Source organism: Phyllobates terribilis, unplaced genomic scaffold, assembly GCF_046119375.1.
Source record: "Phyllobates terribilis strain yellow unplaced genomic scaffold, ASM4611937v1 Scaffold_8__6_contigs__length_399053987, whole genome shotgun sequence".
NCBI lineage: Eukaryota > Metazoa > Chordata > Amphibia > Anura > Dendrobatidae > Phyllobates > Phyllobates terribilis.
In genome coordinates, this window is record NW_027362768.1 from 269,648,716 (window position 1) to 269,666,730 (window position 18,015).

Consider the following 18,015-nt stretch of genomic DNA (forward strand, 5'->3'; position numbering starts at 1 on the left):
TTTATTTATTCTCTGCTAAATAGAAGTACAGAAACCTATGCACGCAAAACACCGATTATATATCTCACTGACATATATTTATCCTATCTATCCATTCACACTGATATGTACTTGCCACACAGACCTCACTGGTACTGGTTTTTCCTGTACCAGAATCACCAGGACGTGTGAATGGGGCCTAACTCTGTTTACTCATTATACCATACTACAGGAGACTGGTAAGGCTTAGAACCCACATACAGAAACTCACCATGTCTGTGCTAGATTTTTAGAACCCACAATAGAGTGCAATCTAAGCTCCACACTCTAATTTTCTGATACACTTTGGCCATGCTCTTTTCCTATAACTATATATCTGCTCCTTTCTTGCAAAACCAAACTCCCAGAATCCTGAAGAAGTTTGGTTTCATAGTAAATGGGAAGGGAATAGAGGAAGACAAGTGCCACTTCCTAAAGAGTATAGCCTCTGACTATAGTTGACCTATGCTTGTGAAGCCCAGAAGAATCCTTTGCAGGTATGGACAAGTGCACGCACCAAATGGCGTTTAGTGCAGAATACAATTATGTATCTCATGTACAGTGATCACATGACATTCTGGTGTTTTGATATGATGAGCCCTTTGATCTATTCATTCTTAAAATGACCAGATTTTTAGCCATTAACCTGTACTGTAATAAAAATCTAAAGATACAATAGGTTAAACTAAGAATAAGTAGCTTCCAAGAGCGATGGGGTTAGTAATGGGGGTGTCTGACTTACACCTCTCGATTACTAACCCCTGGGCTTGATGTTGGCAGACATTACACAGCTGACATCAGCCCCAAAACCATTAACCCGATTGCCAAAGCACCAGGGCAATCTGGAAGAGCCTAGGCTAAGCGGAAGAATTCTTTATTTACAAATTGCCATAAGGCAAATAAGCCCTAACTAAAGGTTCTGTGATTATTTAAAAGGTAATCTTTATTATTTATTTATCACATGATCAACTTATGTGCAATATTAAAAAACAAGTTTGTGTTGGTCCTTGAAACAATTTCCAAATACTGAGTTAGAGCTTTAGATAATACTTCCAATACCAGTGAAATGGGGAGACTCACAGCCAGAGAGCGAGAGAGATATTGTTGGTGTGGGATAACTCCTAATGGACAAATGTCTCACAGAGATTTGGCTCTAGGCTGTTTCTAGTAGTTGGTCTATCCCTCAATAGCAATCTCATTCATACTGACTTTTGATCTTATACAGTTCCTCAACCAGTACAAAGTAGCTAGTGACATAAATAATCTGGCCAAGTAACAACTGGCTGGTCATTAGTTTCCCCTATTCTATGTAGCTCACTGTGATTATGGTAACACAAAGCAACTCAGTAAATGGTGTGGCCACGGACCAACGCCTCATTGAATAGTATGGACCAACTCTCAAACATTGCTAATAAAAATTATCAGCTGCCTCCCCAACTAGTTTAGCCATCACTGGCTTCATCAGGGAGTTGAGGCTACAATGAAAAGTGGGTGGAACCCTAGGGTTTATAAAACATAGGTTAGTGATGTCATACAGGTCCTGTGAAGGAAATCATCCTTAAATCTAATAACATTGGTAGACCCACATGTCAATCACTAAACAGAACCTAATAGGTTCTCCAAAGTTATAAGGAGGTTACTGACCTGTCCAAGGCCTTTGTCAGTTCACCATCAGCACCAATGGTTAAAATCTTCCAGGTCAAGCTTGTCAATAATAGTTTATTCATCCTTTTGGCGCCAAAATTATCAGGGCCAATGGTAGAGCCCTTCCAAGTTGAACAGCGTGGTGTTTAAGGACCTTCCCGGTCACATGGTATTAATCGCACATGCGCATTTGCGCTCTGATCACAAAGTCTCAGAAAGTACCTGCCATTTACTAGCCACAGTCATATTGCACAATTGTGAAGGACCTGCAGTGTCACATGATCTTATTCGCCGCACCTTATTGGCAGATAGATATTACATCACAAAAGGAACTTTTGGTCACCATTATCTATGCTATAGTGATATAGGCACCCACAGGCCTCCGTACTGAGTGCACGCCGCTTACCATGTGACAGCGCGTCACCCTGCCACTCTCGCGCACTTTCAAGCGAAAGCGCGCCTTCTCACCCTCTCTCTCTCTCCCACTCTGCCTACCCGGAAGCACGCGAGTTGCGGCGGTCACCGGCCGGGACTCCGCTCTCGCTCCGGGCCCCATCACCTCCTGACATCACCGCGGGACTGCAGACTGTAAGTAACCTCGGGCCTCGGCCCCCACCGCCTGCTACCACACGAAACTGCCTGGAATAGATACCCTAACCACCGCTATTCTATCCTTGGCAGACTCACAGACTACGCGGTCTGCCCTATACTCACCTTGCAACCATAGCCTCCTGCTACATCACAGCATCGTGATAGCATTATCTGACTACCCAGCCAGAGACCCCTGCTATATCAACCCTGCAACCAGAACCTTCTGCTGCACCAGAACACTTTATGGCAGGACCCATCACTGCCTGACCGACTGACCACCCAGTCAGAGCCTCTTACTGTACCCATTTGGCATCCAGGACCAGAGCCTCCTACTATAGAACTATTGCTGCATAAATAATACATCCAGAGCCTCCTGCTGCACCTTCCGTACGACCGGAACACCTGATGCACCTGTCCTCTTATGCCAGCAATATATGAAATAAGGTAAATAACAAGGTTAACAAACATAGAAGCTGCAGACTAATCCTACTATACCTCAAACCCTAACCCTCCCTAAATTTTCAAACAGGACAAAGGGTACAACATAGACACCACGTCGCCAGTACCGCCAGAAGCACCTTGCTGCTCCTCTCCTACAGGGACAGGGACAAGCCAGAGGCACCTGCTGCATCTCTAAAAAGGACAAATATAATTATTAAACCTAAAATAGAATAAGTCTACCTTAGGGTAAGTCCTAACCCTATCGTATCACCCGAAAACCGAGTACCTACAACATTAAACCTATTACTTCTGCGACCCTAGGACCTCGAGCCCTTTTTCAAAAAACCATCCCGGACCAGTCCATCTCCTTAGTTGGCTCCCTGTGGATCACGGTCCAAGAAACACATCCGCACGTCTCTGTTCTTGTTACCCACTGATTGCCACAACAACAGCAGGTAAAGTACAACTCCCACTAGTAACCTTTAGTCAATTACTCCTAAGTTCTAACTTACTTTTCCTGCACCTCAGCTATCTACCATCATCTCCTACTGACACTAGAGTCCATCGTCGAAAGGCCTTCAAGGTTGCCACAAGGAGATACAGACCGATCATAACAGGTAACCCATACCAAAACCAACCTACCAAGAATAGATACCCTAAGTACCGTATTACCATACGGTACTACTATACCCTAACACGGTTCCTCTTCCACCTGGTCCACCCTTCTGCCTCCCAAGTATCGACTACCTCAAGACCCAATGGGAAGCCGTTTTATCAATTAATCTAGAACCATATTTATTTATTTATATTTATTTACTCATTTTTACCAATTCCTTATATTGTCTATTTTAGCCTTTTAGAAAAAATCTTTTTAAGCACCTGTATCAATAAAGTACATTTTAGTTATTTATTCTCCCGAAGTCCTTCATTCACTACCGCTAGCGTGAATTTTAAACCATAGGTTATTTTATCTAGTATATCTACTACGGACACTTAGTGGTTCCCTGTCCAAAAATTCGCTGCCTTTGATAGTGAGTAGCCTAATAGCGCCTCCAACACCTACAACTCTTTAATCCTCATAAACTTCCCTACTATTTCTTATTTTTGTTAGTACTTTTATATTATTAACATCATTGAATGATTTAAACATTATCATAATGAATTTTAATTAATTTTAATTACAGTTAGAAATCGTCACACCCTGTCCATTTTATATATGAAAATCCAGCATTGTAGTTATCAAATAACAGGAACTAACCTTCACAATTACATTAATAAATTAATCATGATTAAATTATGGTCCCATAATTAATAATGCACGTTTTTTACTTTTAATATTTTTAATATATATTTAACGTACATTAAATTAGGCAGGTTCATAATTAGTAATAAGCGTATATCAACTTAATGGTGGTTCTTAAATAAAACAGAGAAATTTCCTCTACTTATCAATAAAGGCTGTATAAGAGAAGCCTTCATTAAGTCCAATGGTGCTTCTAGAATTTAGGCGAAAGATACATTTAGATTCCTCTTGGAGGAGCAACCTATCCAAGTTGCTTCCTCGTGGACCCAGGGTCATTTGTCTAATTCGTCAGAAACATAAATTAAGGGGGTCTGTATGATGTTTGGATCTCATATGTAATGATAGAGGTGTGTCCACTTTTGTATTTATGGTACTAATATGTTTAGATATCCTTTGTCTAAACTCTTGGATCGCCTTGCCCACGTATAATTTTGAACAGGGGCATTTTGCTACATAAATTATTCCTCTCGATTTGCAATTAATCTTATCTTTAATAGCAATCTTCCGACCATCATATGGATTAACAAATTCTTTAATGCTAGGTAAGTACTTGCAAAACGTACAGGAATTACATGGATAAGAGCCTGTTTGTGATTTATGGAGCCAATTGGACTTTGGTTGAGATTTAATATCTGGTGTAAAATGGCTATGCACTAGTTGTTCACGTAGATTTGGGCCTCTACGGTAAGTTACTGATGGTATTGTGCCAATAACCTCCTTCAAGTCTGTATCCGCTCTAAGAATCGGCCAGAATTTCTTAAGGATATATTCACCGCTTCTGTCGCTTGCCTATCAAATGTGCCGATAAATCTAATTAACAGGTTCTCTTTTTCTCTCCTTGATCTAATAGGGTGTCTCTATCAGTTGCTTTTACTCTATTGAATGCTTTGTATAAAATTTTTTAGGATATCCCCTTTCTGTAAAGCGCTTAAAGAGATTACAACATTCTCTACCGAAAATGTTGTTATCCGAACAGTTCCAGCGAGCTCTCAGATTCTGTCCTATTGATATCCCTGCCTTGAGGGGCAGGGGGTGCCAGCTATTCCAGTAAAGGAAACTGTTTGTGGTCGTGGGTTTCCTGAAAATTTCGGTATGGCTATAGATATCATCATTGTAGCCTCAACCCCCTGATGAAGCCATTGATGGCAAAACTAGTTGGGGAGGCAGCAATGTTTGAGAGTTTGTCCATAGCAACACAAACTTGTGTTTTTAATATTGCACATAAGTTGCTAAGGTGACAAATAAATAATAAAGATTACCTTTTAATAATCACAGAACCTTTAGTTAGGGCTTATTTGCCCTATGGCAATTTGTAAATACAGAATCAATACCATACGCTGGTAACTAGTAATATTTAGTAAAGGCTAAGCAGATAGCTGTGAGCTGATATTAATAGTCTGGGAAGCTCCATGGTTATTGGCCCCTTCCTAGACTATTAAGACCAGCTCACAGCTGTGTTGTTTCCCTTAGCTGGTTATTAAAAATAAGGGTGACCTCAATCTATTTTTTTTTTTCATTTCTTTTTATTTATTAGCTAAATACATGTACAATAAAATACACACACAAAGCACTGATCATACAGTAGGGAAAATAAGTATTTGATACACTGCCAATTTTGCAAGTTTTCCCACCTACATAGAATGGAGAGGTCTGTAATTTTTATCGTAGGTACATTTCAACTGTGATAGACCTGTATTAATTGCACCTGTTTGAACCCGTTAACTGTATAAAAGACACCTGTCCACACAATCAATCACACAATCAAAGAGCTGTCTAAGGACACCAACGACAAAATTGTAGACCTGTACTGACTTATTGATGAAGTAATTGATGCAAAAGGAGCCCCGACCAAGTATTGAGTGCATTTACTGAACATACAGTACATTTCAGTAGGCCAACATTACGGATTTTAAAAACATTTTTCAATCTGTTGTTATAAAGTATTCTAATTTACTGAGATAATGACTTTTGTGTTTTCATTGGCTGTAAGCCATAATCATTGACATTATCAGAAATAAACTGTCACGGGTGTGTAAGAGGTGACAGACAGTCGCCCTGCAATGGTTTGCAGGAGATCTCCACGTTTGGCAATGCAGACAGCTGCCTAGATAGGAGGCTGTGTTTAGGACCCAGCGACAACCTCCCTTTAGTCTGGGTGTATATATACCTAGTGTGTCTAGGTGGGCATCGCCGGTTATATTCATTTCTGCTTTGAACTTGGCTGAAGCAGCATCACGTCCTCTCTGGAGTCTTGAGGCCATGTGTCCTGTTGAAGTTCTTCTAAAGCTGAGTTGTTGTTCCGCTATGTTATCTTTCCCTTTTCTCTTTAGAGTGCTAGTGGAGGTTGACTAGTGCTCATCTCCTTCCACCCCCAGCTATAGCCTTATGCCAGGGATAGTAGGGTGAGGCACGTGATCAGCGACAGCTGAGGAGGCTGTATAGGGACGTTAGGGGGAGACAGGGTGATGCTAGTCCAGATTAGGAGGTCACCTCTTCCCCCTTTCCCTAGTGTCTGGGCTCCCTTTCCCTTTCCCCTCTGTGTTGCACTCACACCTGGCGTGACTCTCTGTGTTGCACTCACACCTGGTGTGACATAAACACTTGAAATAGATCACTCTGTTTGTAATGACTCTTTGTAATATATGAGTTTCACTTTTTGTATTAAAGAACTGAAATAAATTAACTTTTTGATGATATTCTAATTTAGTGAGATGCACCTGTACATACTGAGGTGTTACTCCCTGGCTGCGCTTGTATTAATAAAACACAGTAAAGGGGGACATTTATTAAAACTGGTGAAAGTAAGAGTGAAGCAGTGACCCATAGTAATCAGGAATCAGCCCTGACGAGTACCTGCACTTTACACCTTTGTCTACAAGAATTGGTATTGCTGCACCTACAGAATAACAACCTGAACTATCAAATTTATACATTATTTCTCCTGCACAAATAATTCTTCAAAAAACTCAAAAAGTGTACCAAAGAGGCATTTCTTTTTTCATCCCGTCCTTCAAAAACAGAGTTAACAAACTTATACAGATTAAAAATGAACCAAAAAGTCTGATGTGTCCCAAAATGCTACCAATGAAAAGTACATAAAATGTATCCACACATTACATGTACCCTGTGCTCTTAAGGAGTTAAAGGTAAAATACTTATCCATTCAGATATAAAATAAATCTAGTACTAGCACATGATGGTGAATGGTCCTGTTTATTGCTGGTAAATGTCCTCTTAGGTTCCTCTCGGCCACTAGTGGTTGGTGTGAGCTCCGCCGAGGGCAGAATACGACAAGCTGCCATTCTCTTGTTGTGTTTATCCATTGGCACTCAGGAGAGGAAAAACCCCCTGTGGGGGAAACCTCTAGGGAACCATGGCCTAAGGATAAGTGCCCTTCCCTGGGAGCACTAGGCAGCATGTCATCTAGAAGCGCTGGTCCACGGTCATTTTATTGACTCCTGGTAGGATTTTCTTGGTCTCCAGCTTCTTCTTGTATTCGGACACTGCAGATCGCCATAATCCAGCAAAACCCCCAGCCCGGATTACAGCAGGGAGGAGGAATGGGTATGGCTGCACGTTACACTGCAAGTCACGGCCCTCAGGATACTCCTAGTGGTGATGGTGGAATATCAACCAGTGAACAGTGGTTTTCAGAGCTGTTCACTTCCAGCGTTTTATTCTCCTCCTGAGATTGTGGAAAGCGTTCTTCACAATACTGCCAAATGTTCTGCCAGGAGAGATAATAGGTTAGAAACAATTCTTATATCCCAATAAGACATATAAAATGGGGTTATCCCAATAGTAAAACGCCTCCAGGTTTTTCCTGTGGGCCAATCAGCAGACTGTAAGCAGCAGTCAGTAAGAGGTTTCCCACACTACACTCTGCTGACAGATTCAAAGGATAAGAGAGTAGCCTTGAAAAGCTCCCTAATTCCTGTCCCATTTACACTGACTCACCTGCGATGGGGTATTACAGGTTTTGGTATCTGTTTTATGACCTTCCATCCGTCACTGGCAAATGTGAATCCACAGAAGAGTTTTTGATCTGTTTCGGCCATTGGTGGTTTAATGGCTTCACTGAAGGACAGGACATCTTTCATTATATTTGATGTCATCACTGGTGGCTGCGGAAAGAAAATACAAGAACCAGTGGTCATAAAGAAGACACACAATAGAGATGTACAGCTGCCACCATCTTCTCTGGGTGATATACGTACAGGTGGTAGTTGGAATGGTGGACACGATCCAGCCCCCTCTATATCTGTCCAGTTGATCTCCATGAAGAAGGGATGATCCCTGATGTTGTCCACAGCTACTTGCCGACTCTCTGGTGACTTATCCAAGAGCTGGAAACAAATAATGAAGAATTCAGTCTCCAGTTGATTTCCATTTGCATTGTTGTGTTTTTCGTTATATTTACCCCTTTTATTACTTAGATGTGTATTTATACTCACCCCCTCTATGATGGCTTTGATATGGGGGTCTAGTCCTTTTGGAAAGGCAGGATCATCATTGATCAGTGCCTTTATGGTGGTGTCATACACTACACCTATATAAAATGGATATCTGCCAGTAGCCATCTCATATATCACCACACCAGCAGAGAACCAGTCCACTGCCGTGTTGTAGGGCTTCTCTAGAAGAATCTGTGAAGACATGAAGACAATAAGAATTTTATCCAGACACCAGAAGACATGGAGATGTCCTGCCTTGTACTCAATGATAAGCCAGGGATGTGTAGATGCTTCCTTACCTCAGGAGCCATGTATAAAAGACTCCCGACCTGATCTGAAGCCTTCGCATCGCCAAAGATGTTCATCACGGCCAGACCGAAATCAGCAATCTTCAAGTGACCGTTGCTGTCTAGTAAGATGTTCTCTGGTTTTATGTCTCTGATAGAGGAAAGAGTTTATAAAATATCATAATTATTAGATTAGCCGGGATGAGGACCCAATGATGGCCTGAGACACTAAGTGTCTACAGGGAGCATGAGGATAAGGGTATGGGAGGATTTATATCCGTTTTACACAGAGTAAGACTGCACTTACCTGTGTATGATGCCTCTGGAGTGGAGAAACTGCAGCCCACAGATTATCTCAGCTGCAATAAATCTGATGGGAAAAAAATAGAAAATCATCAACAACCAACATTTCATCCACTAAACTAAGAGACTAATGACTTAAAGCCAGATGTTCCTGACAACCATCATCTTCATCTAATACATCCATATTCTGTCTTACCTGGTGGTTGGAATGGTAAATGGGGCATTTGTTGCCATGAGGTCTCTAAGGTCTCCTCCACTGAGATATTCCATGACATAGAAGACGTAGTCCTGTGATAAAACAGAGGCGATAATAGGGGTTATTGCCATATTCTAGATATGCGGCACTGGTTATAATCTTACAATACATGTAATACTATGGTAGTGACCTAGAACATTGCACACAGATTGGCACATAGACTGACATTCATAGAACACATAGAAGACTCAGAGCTGTTGGATTATGACCTTCTTACCTGGGACTGGAAGGTGGCAAAAGCCCGAGTAATGAATGGACTATTCCTAGTCATCTCCAGGACCTGTCGCTCTATCAGAACGTTGTCTCCTAAGTTCTCAAGTAAGAGCCTCTTCTTCACCATCTTCACTGCCAGTTGTTGTTGGCAGGCCTGGTGTGTGGCCAACATGACCTGTAGGATAGAGAACATTAGAAATGGAGGAAAGGCCTGTTCTGCCACGAGACGTGATGAGAAGATGAGGCAGTGATGTTCCTAGAGTCATATTACATACATGATGATGACGTCACAGCAATTCCGAATACTTACTTTACCATATCCACCCTCTCCAATCATTTTATGGAAGGTGAAGCTCTCCAGTCCAGTCACAATGATGGAGGATTCAGCTGGGGTTGTCCCTGGTAGAGAGAGGAGAAATAAGATGTAACATTCCTATATAGTGCAATGTGGCCTCCAATAAGAATTACAACATATAGGGGTAGAACAATATTAAAGGGTATCAAATAGAAAAGGCACCAAAATCATAATAAGCGGGATCTTCCAAATGTGGACAATCCTGGCAATGGCTACTGTGGGGAATATTGGCTTTCGGTGTCTTAGATCTGAACTCACCTGACAGCTGCTCAGTGTCAGTAATGGGGGACACACTGGATCCATCGTCAGTTTTGTCCCCCATTGCTACTCCCCTTTTCCTCTTGTTCATGATACTCTCCTGTATTGGGCTTCCAGGTCTTTTTGAAGCCTTGATAATGCTTTGGTTGGCGCCATTTTTTTCACTCTCATGTGTTTCTGCTCTCCTCTTTTTTGGCACCTCATCTATTCTCACTCCCTTTCTCTTCCTCCAAATCTCCATATTCAGCGCCATAGATGTCTGTTTGGGCTGAAGAAGGTCCTGTTCACCTCAGTAGCTCTCCAGGATGGCCCTTGGAACTGCTCCTCTAACAAGCCTTCTATTATATGGTCTTATATTTTATACAAAACCAAAATTTGCCAAGCGCAAGTAAAAGTTGCCTTCACCCACCAAGTGATGAAGACATGTGAACAATATTCAGGCTGCAGTGACATTTTGATGACTATTCCATGACATCACAAAGTCAATTGTGACATCATCATACTCTAAAGGTCATATGACATGACAGAGGGACCAAAGCCAAAGGTCATGTGACATCACAGAGGGACCAGTGACATCATCAGCCTAGCTGAGAGACATGTGCTCTTCAACAGTTATAAAGTCTCTGTCATTTATCAGTGTTTGTTTTGTAAAAAAATAAACTTTTTCTATACATGAAATTTATTTGATATTTTTTTATTGTTTTTTTTATTGTTTATTTTTTTGCTCCATTTATCAATCACATTAAATAATCTAAATGATTTAAAGACTTGATTAATACAGTAAAACATCTGTAACGGAAGCTCTTTGTTGCCCATATCAACCAATCATGGAGCAGCTGTAATTTTAGCAGAGCAATTGAAAGTGTAACTGTTATTTCAGTAGAACTTGCAGCAGAATGTCTTTGTCTGCTTTTAGCTCCTCCTCTGTCTCCATAGAACTATGTGAGCACTAACTGTCATCTCCTATCTTAGTAATGTGAAAATCTGTACACACTGGACCCTGGTTTATCAAGAACTTTTTGCCAGAAATGTCACAAATTTTTAGTGCAACTCAGAGTTGCACAAATGTTTTGCAACTTAAGGGCGTTTTATACCTGCAGTACATTTCTGGAGGAGGCGCAGACCAATTGTAAGATGCGCAAATTCATTAAGATGAATTTTTTTTTTTACAAATTCAATGTTTATTGAAATATTTTAATATTTTTTATCACAAGCCTAAAATGAATATCAAAGGAAGTCATGCACTATTAAAAAAGAAATAATATAACAAATATAATACAATAGGGATATAGGAAAGATATTACATCAACATCAACATTTTGCTGAGCTGCTCATTCTTCTAAGTGGGTGAGATTGGACCAGAGCGACTTATAGGTAAATGAAATATGAATATGAATACGTCCCGGATTACAAGACAAGAGAAATCAATTTGGGGCAAGACAGTATGCATCTGATTCATGGAGTTCAATCCAATCTCTCCATTTCACACAATATTTGTCAACATCGGCAGGTGATTGAGCAACTAGATGTTCCATCATATCAAGAAGTGAAATCTCAGAGAACCACTCCTCCAGGGTGGATCAGGGTCTGCTCTTCCAGTGGCGAGGGATACAATTTTTGGCTGCCTGTATAATGTTACCTATCACAGATCTTTTATATTTGAAGTTTATTGATAACATTAGAAGAAATAGTGCCTCAGATGAATTAGGGACGGTTAGGCCAGTTATCCTCTTGATAACAAGGACCACTTGTATCCAAAAATTCTTTATTGTTGGACACTCCCACCAAATGTGCGTCATCGTCCCCTCTCCCACTCCACACCTCCAACATCTGGCGACAATGAATGAAATACCGAGCATGCCAAAATATTCGGCGAGCATCCGAGCGAGCTCGCCAAAAGGGTTAATGAGGCATGCTCGCTCATCACTAATCTCTACTGATTTTTTCCAGTAGGGGTTTAAAGTTGAGCTTGAATTATTGGGAGAGATCTCTATCAATTTGAATTTCCAGATATTTTATTCTCTGAGTTGGCCAGGCAAAGGAAAAATTAGATTGGATAAACGCCTGTGTATCTTTGGAAAAGGAAACGTTTACGCTTCAGATTTGGATGTATTGACCATAAAATTCGACCTGGTGCCCAAGTGATCTATTTCAGCCATAACTGAGGGAATGGATGTGTGCAGTTGAGTAATATATAGCAGAACATCGTCCGCGAACGCCTTGCATTTGTATTCTGTCTGCCCTATGGTGATTCCTTTAATATCAGGGTTTTCATGGATTGATGATAATAGATGATCCATCACAAAAATGTATAAGAGGGGGGAAAAGGGAGCATCCCTGTCTTGTTCCATTAGTCATTACGGGTGGCGACGATATAGTTCCATTTATTTTTAATCTGGCAGATTGGTTACAGTAGAGGGCCAATATCTTAGCTATAATAAGATTTCCAATGTTAATTTTTTTTAAGAGAGTAATATATGGCATGCCAAGATACCCTGACAAACGCTTTTCAGTGTCTAGTGAAAGTATTAATAAGGGGGTGTTCTGAGTCTGGGCGTAAGGAATAATGTTGATAGTCTTTAAAGTTTTGTCGTGAACCTCCCTTCCGGGGAGTAACCACACCTGATCCAAGTGTATATTTTTAGCTAGCAGAGCCTGTAACCTATTCACCAGCATTTGCTGGGAACCGGCCTTTTGGACTAGTTACCTGAGCAGCATGGTCCCTGGATGGCTTTTAAATTTATTGTATATTTCCTCTAAAACACTGCAGCGTTTTAGATGAAAACATACCTGGCTAAAATGATGAAACCAACAACATCTGCAAAGGAGTTTGTATGTTCTCTCCATGTTTGTGTGGGTTTCCTCCGGACACTATGGTTTCTTTCCACACTCCAAAGAAATAGTGAAAGCCAATTTAAATTGTGACCCTCAATGGGAACAGTGATGGGGATGTCTGTAAAGTGCTGTGGAATTAATGGCACCATATAAGTGAGTAAAATAGACTGATTCATATTGCCTGTGGTTTGGGGCAGCATGAATCAACTGTCAGGTTCACTTTAAGGCTAATTGATGTATTGTTGCTGCCCTTAACATCAAGCATGGTGGGTCTGCTGGGGGACGTCAGTCCCTTTGTGTGTTTCTCACTGTGGCTATATGTCATGAGATGGTATCAGAGCCCAAATATACAGTTAGGACCATATATATTTGGACAGAGACAACATTTTTCTAATTTTGGTTCTAGACATTACCACAATGAATTTTAAACAAAACAATTCAGATGCAGTTGAAGTTCAGAGTTTCAGCTTTCATTTGAGGGTATCCACATTAAAATTGGATGAAGGGTTTAGGAGTTTCAGCTCCTTAACATGTGCCACCCTGTTTTTAAAGGGACCAAAAGTAATTGGACAGATTAAATAATTGTAAATAATATGTTCATTTCTAGTACTTGGTTGAAAACCCTTTGTTGGCAATGACTGCCTGAAGTATTGAACTCATGGACATCACCAGATGCTGTGTTTCCTCCTTTTGATGCTCTGCCAGGCCTTCACTGCGGTGGTTTTCAGTTGCTGTTTGTTTGTGGGCCTTTCTGTCTGAAGTTTAGTCTTTAACAAGTGAAATGCATGCTCAATTGGGTTGAGATCAGGTGACTGACTTGGCCATTCAAGAATATTCCACTTCTGTGCTTTAATAAACTCCTGGGTTGCTTTGGCTTTATGTTTTGGGTCATTGTCCATCTGTAGAATGAAATGACGACCAATCAGTTTGGCTGCATTTGGCTGGATCTGAGCACACAGTATGGCTCTGAATACATCAGAATTCATTTGGCTGCTTCTGTCCTGTGTCACATCATCAATAAACACTAGTGACCCAGTGCCACTGACAGCCATGCATGCCCAAGCCATCACACTGCCTCCGCCGTGTTTTACAGATGATGTGGTATGCTTTGGATCATGAGCTGTACCACGCCTTCGCCATACTTTTCTCTTTCCATCATTCTGGTAGAGGTTGATCTTGGTTTCATCTGTCCAAAGAATGTTCTTCCAGACCTGTGCTGGCTTTTTTAGATGTTTTTTAGCAAAGTCCAGTCTAGCCTTTTTCTTCTTAATGCTTATGAGTGGCTTGCACCGTGCAGTGAACCCTCCGTATTTACTTTCATGCAGTCTTCTCTTTATGGTAGATTTGGATATTGATACGCCTACCTCCTGGAGAGTGTTGTTCACTTGGTTGGCTGTTGTGAAGGGGTTTCTCTTCACCATGGAGATGATTCTGCGATCATCCACCACTGTTGTCTTCCGTGGGCGCCCAGGTCTTTTTGCATTGATGAGTTCACCAGTGCTTTCTTTCTTTCTCAGGATGTACCAAACTGTAGATTTTGCCACTCCTAATATTGTAGCAATTTCTCAGAGGTTTTTTTTCTGTTTTTGCAGCTTAAGGATGGCTTGTTTCACCTGCATGGAGAGCTCCTTTGACCGCATGTTTACTTTACAGCAAAACCTTCCAAATGCAAGCACCACATCTCAAATCAACTCCAGGTCTTTTATCTGCTTAATTGAGAATGACATAACGAAGGGATTGCCCATACCTGTCCATGAGAGAACGTGCTCAGATAACTTGTTATCCCTGCACGCTCGGGTGTTATCCGAGTATCTTGTAGTGCTCGGATAATATGTTCGAGTCCCTGCGGCTGCATGTTTTGTTTTTGTCTGTTAGACAACCACAACACTTAACAAACAGGCAATCCCGCATGTGTTGTATCTGTCTAAAAGCAGATACAACATTATATGTATAGACCCTATAGGGCCTGAACAGTTGTGCACTTAGCTTAATGGCATCTTCTTTCGACGCTTTTTCTCCTCCTTTGGTCATTCAGGGATTCGTCAGGGAATTCCTTCAATCAGGACAAGAAAAGGAGACCATAAGCCGAACTGCAATGAGGATAACAGCTCACAGGTCCAGGCAATATGCCCCACATAGCCCCCTACATACAATATGAGCCTCCACACAGCCCTCCATATACAGTATGAACCCACACACAGCCCCCTACATACAGTATGAGCCCCCACACAGCCCCTTACATACAATATGAGCCCCCACACAGCCCCCCCATATACAGTAGGAGCCCACACACAGCCGCCTACATACAGTATGAGCCCCCATAGCCCTGTACATACAGTAGGAGCCCACACACAGCCCCCTACATACAGTATAGGCCCCCCATAGCCCTGTACATATAGTAGGAGCCCACACACAGCCCGCTACATACAGTATGAGCCCCCCATAGCGTTTTACATACAGTATGAGTCCACACACAGCCCCTACATACAGTATGAGTCCACACACAGCCCCCTACATACAATATGAGCCCCCACACATCCCTCCATATACAGTATGAGCTCCCACATAACTCTCTTTATACAGTATAAATCCACACAAAGTCCCCGACATACAATGACACCACAGTCCCCCAATATACAGTATGAGCCTCCAACATAGCCCCCTACATACAGTATGAGCTCCTTACATACACTATGACACCACACAGTCCCCCAATATACAGTATGAGCCTCCACATAGCCTCCTATATACAGTATGAGATTCCACACACAGCACCCAATATACAGTATGAGCCCTCACATAGCTAGCAATATGCAGTATGAGCCCCTACATAGCCACAGTAAGAACTCTTGCACAGCCCCATAGATACAGTATGAGCGCACACATATCTCCCTTTATACAGTATGAAACCACACAAAGTCCCCTACATACAATGACACCACAGTCCAATATACAGTATGAGCCCCCTACATTCAACATGAACCCCCACACAGCCATGCACATACAGTATGAGTCCTCACATAGCTCCCAATATATGGTATGAGCCCCACATAGCTCTTTGCAGCCCCCAAACCCACAGGATAACATTAATCTGTAGCCCCCAAGATAATATACTATGCAGCCACTAGCAGCCCCCAAGGTCACATACCCTGTGCCCCTTCCCCCATGGTCACATACCATGTGGCCACCACCATGGTCACATACCCTGCTGCCCCCCATGGTCCCATACCCTGCAGCCCTCCCCCCATGGTCCCATACCCTGCTGCCCCCCATGGTGCCATACCCTGCAGCCCTCCCATGGTCATATACCCTGCTGCCCCCCATTGTCACATACCCTGCAACCCCCCCATGGTCACATACCCTGCTTCCCCCCATGGTCCCATACCCTGCTGCCCTCCCCCCATGGTTCAATACCCTGCAGTCCTCTCTTGGTCACATACCCTGCAGCCCCCCCCCATGATCCCATACCCTGCAGCCCTCCCTTGGTCACATACCCTGCTGCCCCCCATGGTCCCATACCCTGCTGCCCCCCATGGTCACATACCCTGCAGGACCCCCATGGTCACATACAATGCAGCCCTCCCATGGTCATATACCATGCTGCCCCCTCATGGTCACATAACTTGCGCCTCCCCCCATGGTCACATACCCTGTAGCCCCCCCTATGGTCATATGTCTTATGGTCCCCCCCATGATCACATACCCTGCAGCCCACAGTGTGACATGCCCAATTCACTCTCACAGAACAGGAAGCAGTTATTTGCTTCTTACTGTCACCAGGAGCTGTCAGCAGGAGGAAACAGGAAGAAAGGCAGCACTGAACACAAGAGGAGCAGGGGGTGGAGCCAGCACCACAGGGGAATCCCAGGGGCTCCGTGCGTGAGTACAGCAAACGTGGGCACGCAGAGTGTGCTGCGTGTACGTGTCTGCTGCATTGTCCTGTAGGCGGCGCACCTAATATTATAATGAGGGCAGTCTGGCCATGGGCCCCATCGGAGCTCCGGGCCCCAGGCTGTAGCCCAGATTGCCCTCATTATAATCCGCCTATGCATAGAACATATCAGTCCACTTTATGAGCATGAGGTGAACTTTAGTGTTGTATTTGTTCAAATATATGTACAATAGATAGCAGGTACACAATGCATTATTCACATCTACATTTAGCAGAGGCAGAGGCTTTATGATTACAAGTGTTATGGTTAATTTTTTTATATGTAGATTCATTATTTATTTAGGAAAACAATCTATTCTATATGCAGTGGTGGCCAAAAGTATTGGCACACCTACAATTCTGCCAGATAATACTCAGTTTCTTCCTGAAAATGATTGCAATTACAAATTCTTTGGTATTATTATCTTCATTTAATTTGTCTTCAATGAAAAAACACAAAAAGAATTGTCCTAAAGCCAAATTGGATACAATTCCACACCAAACCTAAAAAAGGGGGTGGACAAAAGTATTGGCACTGTTTGAAAAATCATGTGATGCTTCTCTAATTCGTGTAATTAATAGCACCTGTAACTTACCTGTGGCACCTAACAGGTGTTGGCAATAACTAAATCACACTTGCAGCCAGTTATCATGGATTAAAGTTGACTCAACCTCTGTTCTGTGTCCTTGTGTGTACCACATTGAGCATGAAAAAAGAAAGAAGACCAAAGAACTGTCTGAGGACTTGAGAAACCAAATTATGAGGAAGCATGAGCAATCTCAAGGCTACAAGTCCATCTCCAAAGACCTGAATGTTCCTGTGTCTTCCGTGCGCAGTGTCATCAAGAAGTTTAAAGCCCATGACACTGTGGCTAACCTCCCTAGATGTGGACGGAAAAGAAAAATTGACGAGAGATTTCAACGCAAGATTGTGCGGATGGTGGATAAAGAACCTCGACTAACATCCAAACTAGTTCAAGCTGCCCTGCAGTCCAAGGGTACAACAGTGTCAACCCGTACTATCCCGTACTCCTTTGGAAGTGCATTGAGGTGAAGGGTACATTGCTGGAAAAGGAAGAAAAAAAAAAAAAAAAACTCTTTAAATCTCTTAGTTTGCGAGTGTGAA